This window comes from Magallana gigas, chromosome 1 (assembly GCF_963853765.1).
Source record: "Magallana gigas chromosome 1, xbMagGiga1.1, whole genome shotgun sequence".
In the NCBI taxonomy this organism is placed as follows: Eukaryota; Metazoa; Mollusca; class Bivalvia; order Ostreida; family Ostreidae; genus Magallana; species Magallana gigas.
Window position 1 is genome coordinate 65,427,734 of NC_088853.1, and position 7,118 is coordinate 65,434,851.

The 7,118-nt window shown below is 31.3% G+C and overlaps 1 long non-coding RNA gene across 2 annotated transcripts; it reads left to right on the forward strand.

Annotated features, from left to right (window-relative positions):
- Nucleotides 1-538: 538 nt before the first annotated feature.
- Nucleotides 539-5,826, forward strand: LOC136274066 (uncharacterized). Of its 2 annotated transcripts, none has more exons than XR_010712357.1 (3): nucleotides 539-592; nucleotides 2,716-2,758; nucleotides 4,829-5,826. It is a non-coding gene; the product is annotated as an uncharacterized lncRNA (long non-coding RNA). The 2 variants fall into 2 exon arrangements; XR_010712356.1 differs by lacking the exon at nucleotides 539-592 and having other exon boundaries at nucleotides 2,454-2,758; nucleotides 4,829-5,311; nucleotides 5,464-5,826.
- Nucleotides 5,827-7,118: the final 1,292 nt, after the last annotated feature.

The window sequence follows — 7,118 nt, forward strand, 5'->3', positions numbered from 1 at the left end:
CTAATGATTTTTTAAATGCATAATTTTGCCTGTGTTCATTAATGAGTCATTAATCTTTTGACAATTAACAACTGGTATTGTTATATGAACGTAAGATATTTAGAAAAAATTGAAATATGACCAAATTAACAATTTAAGTTAAAGACAGAGCATACGGATGACGTATTATAAGAGGTTTGTTTAGAAATATCTTTACACTATCTTGATGTTTCAAAAACATGTAAAAGACGTCGACGAGTAGGGTATTCTTTCCTAGATGATGCTATGAACAATATTTAATTGACATGTCAATATATATCATGAAAAACTCTGTTACCACCTCATTGGCACATAACGAAGGCTTACCAAATGACAATTTTAATCATGTGTCAACAAGAAAAATACAGGTTTTACATGTTAATGCAATTATTCAAATTAATGCAAACAAAGAGAATGATTGTTGCTGGCCTCTTCAGACATGCATGACTAAATGCATTCAGATAACATCCTATATAAAAGAAACACATAATAGCTTGTGTCATTGTTATAACAAGGATCTTAGCAAAGAAACATGGAGAAAGTTCTGGTCTTAGGATTACTGTTTGCTCTATCAGTAAGTTCAGTAAATAATTATATACCAAATCGCCACATGCATTCAATGCTAACGTTATGGAGCTTGAAATTCATATTTATTTGTATGAAAATAAGGGGGAAAATATTATTAAAATGATAATAATGTTAAAATAGATTCATCAAGTCAAACATGAAAGGCTGTGTCGACTTGCATTGAATAATAAAGTTTGCGGAAAAATCAAGGTCGTGGAAGGTAAACACGTGAAGTCATCTATAACGGTAAAATGCTGAAAGACGTTACACGTTATCGACTTCCGGTATTTTATGATATGCATAAAGCCAAAGAACAACGCACAATTTATTCAAAGTGCCGATGAATTTTAAAAGTGAGGACTTATTGACAGAGCATTTAGGGAAACATTAGAGCATTGTAAGTTATTTTATTTAAAAATAATTTTTAAAGCAAATATATACCACAATATGCTAACCTTTGAAGGAAAAACCATCTTTGATATTATCCATGGACCAAATGTACACAATATTTTTGTTATTTCAATTTTGCGACGTTACATGTGTAACCAAGCAGAAAGGAGGCAGTTTATGGTTTCAGTCAATTTATTAAATAGATGAATAAAGGCAATGACCTATAAACAAAGAAATAATACATTAGACATAAAATACAGTTTTACATGTACACTTGATATATTTTGTTTCTGAAATATTTGACAATAAGTAACCTTTACTCCAGTATTCATTTATAATATCAAAACATTTCCCCCAGGGTCGAATAGTAAAAATTGTAAACTCTCTTTTGACGACCCATAAGGAAATAAGGGTGGTAAATAAATAATTTTTTGATCTTAAAATAATTTATATGGAAGTAAAATAAAAGTCATTTCATCAAAATATATAAGGTAGAAATAATGAGATTCGACATCGTTTATATCTTAGAAGAAATAAGTTTTATTGTTTTTCAAAAGCTATTTGCATTTGAGACATGAATTTTCTAGGGAGGTGTAACTACTGTATAATCGAACATAAAAAATTGTTTTTCTTACAGTGATTTTCAAAAGCTTGGTTTTCTTGTACTAAATCGGCTATAGCAAGTTTTTAAAAAAGACTATTAAAAACAAGACACCGAAATTGTTACAAAGCAAAGAATTGCGAGATAATATCTCGACAAATGGCTGACTATTAGAGAAAATTGTGGACGCTTCACCACTTTTTAAGAAAATGAAAAGTTTTTTGCATAAATCGTTGTTACGCTTCCTTAAACGAAAAGGTAAACAAATATATTATGCTAAATATTCCATATGCATTAATTTTTAAAAAAATATTTTTCTTTTCTTTAAGGTCAGACACTTCGAGACAACGTTGTGGAATATATCTTGTCATTGTCAAGAAATCCTGACAAGAAAGCAAAATAATAAACTCGACAAATCTTGTATATGTAACAATTACGAATAACTCCGTTTAAAGTCGTTGTTACTTTAACGGAACAAACGTAGCGAAATGGTGTTTGAGAAAAACAAAACAAGAGAACAGAAACACAATGTAATACAGTTTATTCATTATTCTTTATCGGTGACGAATTAATTAAGGTCGAAGTCTTATACACAGTCAAACAGACAATATAACCAAATGATGGCATCAGTTTGATCATCTTATTTTTGCAGCAAGGTCAGGTCAATGTCATAAATTTTTCCTCTAGTTAAGAGGATGATAAAAATAGATGTAGTTAATTATTCTTGTGGTGCTGACATATTTTTAAGTAATTAAAAGTAGTTTTGAATTCCAAAAACATGTGATATTTTCCCTAACCTTTGTTGAGAAAAAATAAAATAAACCTGTAATCCATGTTAATTCGTAAACTTTAATTACTATATACAAACTGTAGCTGTGAGGAAGACAGAAGAAATCTGGTATTTTAATGATAAATTTTCTTGCATCTTAATTTAATAGGTATTTGTTCAAAGTAACCTCTTGATATTTTTATAAGTCCAAAACATGACATCTTCCATAAAACTTTTAAAAGCAGTTTTCTCTATGTCTTCTCTATGTAATCATTGTATCAGGGATTTGAGTAAACACATGAAGCGTTTAAAATACATACACTTCATTTTCGTTCATTGAATTTTGAATTGATATAATAATTCTTTTCAGATTGTAGTCAATAGCTATGGAAGTAATGGAAACTATCCTGATGGTAAGTTCGCACACATAAATGACAGTTATATAATAGCATACACATAATCTTTATAAATATTAATGAAACAAAAATGTATAATCTGCCTTGGGTGAACGTGTCACTTTTGCCTTGCATCAAATAAATAAGAAAGCCCTTTGCACTCATTTTTGTAAGGATACGGATTTTGTTGCGATTAAACGCGAAACTGTCGCAAATAAAAACGTAACTTTTGCTAAAAAAAACCCCGTAATTTTCGCAAATAAACGCACACCTTTGGCGAAATAACGCATTACTTTTGCAATGTTACGGCATTTTTCTCGAATAAACGCGAAACTTAAAATATAAATATTGTTATTTCAAACCGAAGCATTTAAGACTAAAAAATGGAACAATTAGTGAAAACAAATGAATATGGATTTAAATGAATTTTAGATGTAAGATTTTCCGTTTGTAGTTTACAACTCTTTTTTAATTCAAGCATGGGAGGTCTTCAAAAGATTGATACTAATTTGAAACGACATACATACTACTTATATTTGATAATCTAAGAGGACGTCACTCAGAATATGAACAACAAAAAACTCTATAGATGAACAATACCTAGAAAAAATATGTGGATTTATCTTTTTTCAACTTAACAATTTAAATATACTTACATTGACTTTTTATTTGTCTTAACTAATCTATCATAATTTCCAAATTTACAAATTGTGTTACATTATCTGAAATAAAAAAAAAGGTTGTAACCTAATAACAAAACTTAATGATCAAAGTAATGACCTTTTTTCTATAGTCAACTCTCCTTTCTTATGTAGCAATATACCTTCATATGGAGTTTTTGTCTCTTAGTTAATTCGATACGCAAGGGTATGCTCTACGTATGAACATTTTCTAAGGCGCAGCAAGCTAGTGACAAACACGTTGATAAATTAGGATTATCAAAAGTCTCGATTAAAATCACCTTTTCGTAAGTTCTGTGGTCGATACAACGACCTTGACAGCAAATACAATTTTCCACTTGGTTGCATGCTGACTGACGTTTTTCATACTTATTGTTAGACCATAAATAATTACCTAGTTGTCTACTGATTTTTTTGGTTTTCCCGATTACGACAAAGAGCACTCGGCGGGTTTGACCGGTCAATAGAAGATGCTCTCTTGATTTTTAACACTGTTTGTTATCACCACATGTCATGTCGCGTAGATATCACTTATGTGTAACGTTTTGAAAAACCATGCTCTTTTCAATTTACCGATGATAATTGATAATACTTGTTAGTATACAAAGTTGATCATCTGTAATACAGCTCTCTTGGAAAAAAAGCGCAATATGTGACATTACTTTTGGATCACCTTTGTAGTTTGATATTTTTGTGAATCAATGTAAAAAAAATTCCTATATATGTATTGCATCCACATTTTTCATTCAAATTGTATTATTAGTTTTGCGATTAAACGCGAATTTTATGCGTTTATGTGCGAATAATTTGCGTTACATTGCGAAGGATTCGCGTTTATTTGCGAAAATTTAGCGTTATATCGCGGAACTTACGCTCTTACTCATGAAAGTTTCACGTTAATTTTGCGATATATTTATTTTTTTACTTACGAAAATGAGGTCAATGAGCTTTGGTTAATAATTATCGTTTAAGCTATACTGATTATTAAAAAATAGAACATATATGTATGTCATCTTAGAATTGTAACGAAAGTATACGAATATAGGAGCACTGTGAAACGAAAACTCTTTATATGTACCAATTTTGAAGCAGAAAATCATAGTGAATGATTCGGTATAGATACATGTATACGTATTTATATTCGTATTAGTTTTAGCCAAACGACTTCAAAACCCATAAATAAAGTAATTTTAAAGAGATGTACATGCATGTATCTAAAAGTAACAGTTTTAATATGTTTTAAATGACTTTATTTTAGTATCAAATATGTATCAAATATATTAAAAACACGTTAATTTGTTCTATTTACAAGGTAAAGTTCTCTTAACTAGGCGACATCATAATTTGATTAATTTATTGATGAGGTTATATAACAACCACGATTATTTAAGGTTGTTTTTATTTTCAGATATTCTTTGCAGACACGTAAATTTCTCAGTGCATCAAGTATACAATAAAGTATAATATGTCTTAAAACCTACTCTGAAATAATAATGGTCATAAATGGTCATAAATAACATAAATGTTGGTCATTGAGTACAAATGCATCCTATAGTCTAGTGACATAGCGAGCGCAGCTTGCCGGTGTAAATCACTGGTGCAAAGTGAGCTCTACCGACAAGGCGTTTGCAATGTTGACCAGCTGCACATTGATCCTATGGATTTTCAACGCTATCCCAATGTTCACGGATACAACATCTAACAACTAGCATCGTTACAATTTCAAACTAAGCACGACGGCATACAATCGAGTGACGTCATAATGGTGTGCATCTTGATACAATAGAACTCTATGGCTTCAACAAGTTTTTGTTCACAATTCAAAAAAATTGAATATGGCTTCCCATGTCATGTTCTCGCAATAAAGAAAAACTATTAGGGACAACAACATGTAAGTTAATGCATTTTAAAAAATACACTTCTGTTCCTTTGCAAAGACTGGTTGAAAATGAAAGAAACTCTAACTTATCACTCATCACGTGCAAAACCTAGCTCATAAATATTTTTCAGTGACAGAAACATGTTTTGTTCTTCTGTTGATAGATTGCCCTAACGTTTTCTGTTTTATCGGACCTTGTACAATTCAAACCTGCTCTAACTTTCCAATGGCCACGTGTGTGTAAGTAAACACTGTGGATTATAAAGTGACGTACGAACCAGGTTATACAAGTTTAACTAAATTTTTTATCAAATCAAATGTCGCCTTACAACCAGAATACAATTATTAAGCATTTAATTTGAAAGTCCTACATTATCCTGATAAATAACCTTTCTTTATAAATATAACTTGCAAATATTATATATTCTATAAATATCCATATTGAAGCGGTTTTTCTGTTTAATGTTTATTCTTGCATTTTGATATTTACAGAGCTGTTTGTCCGTGTACATCATTGTGGTTCTTCAACGGAGAAGATGTGTCAAATCAATGTTGAAATAAATATATTCTTTTTCTTTGCTATGTTGTCCTTCTTTCTTTGATTTGACAATGTTTAATGAATTTTCAAGTAATAAATTTCCCTCGTTCTTTCAACTGACTGACCCACCGCTGTGACCAATTTAATAACGCGATTAAGATTAGCACTTCATATTGCAGATTTAAGGTAAATCTATGCCAAATATAAGAGAGACAATTCTAGGAACAATACTCTATCACAAAAGGTCTAGTATTATAATTCAAAATTCCACTCCCTTGAAATCCACTGTTAGACTGCATGTAGCTTGCACTACCTAGATATATCATTTACCATGATGTTTAAAATTAAAACAGAAAAAAAACTTTCTTTTAGAAGTACTCAATATTCACATGATGACTTTAGAAATAAACTGTTCCTATTGTACCTATTAACTTTTAAACACCATAAATGAAAGTAACTCCGAAATATAAATACTATTGTCAATTGAACATATGTATGGCCTCAAAATTCAACTTTATTCCAGGGCACACAAGTTTATTCATTTGCAATTTTAACCCGTTATTCCCTTCCTCCTTTTCAGAATAGCGACCGATTATTTTACACAGATTTTACACTGCTTTTGAAGATTCTAAAATATTTCAGTAGCATATAAGCCAAGACTTGGAACACTTGTTTTGTTTTGTTTTAGTTTTGTTTTTGTTTTTGTTTTTGTTTTTTGTTTTATTTTTTTTTTTTTGGGGGGGGGGGAGGGTGTGTGTTTATCCCCCCTGCAAACAAAGTTTTGGGGGTATATAGGAATCACCTTGTCCGTTCGTCCGTCCGCCCGACCGCCTGTCTGTGCAATCGTGTCCGGTCCATATCTTTCTAATGGAGAAACATTGGAAGTTCTTTCTTCACACAAGGATCGCTTATGACCTAAGGGTGTGTCATGACCTTGACCCAAGGTCATTCGGGCAAGGTCAAGGTAACTGGCAGAAAAAATGCAAAATTCGTGTCCGGTCCATACCTTTATGGAGAAACATTGGAAGTTCTTACTTCACACAAAGATTGCTTATGAGCTAAATGTCTTATGACCTTAACCTAAGGTCACTCGGACAAGGTCGAGGTCACTGGCAGAAAAAGTGCAAAATTCGTGACCGGTCCATATCTTTCTTATGGAGAAACACTGGAAGTTCTTACTTCACACAAAGATTGCTTATGACAAAAGGGTGTGTCATAAACTTAACCCAAGGTCATTCGGGCAAGGTGAAGGTCATTGTTTCAAAAATGCTATACTCTGTA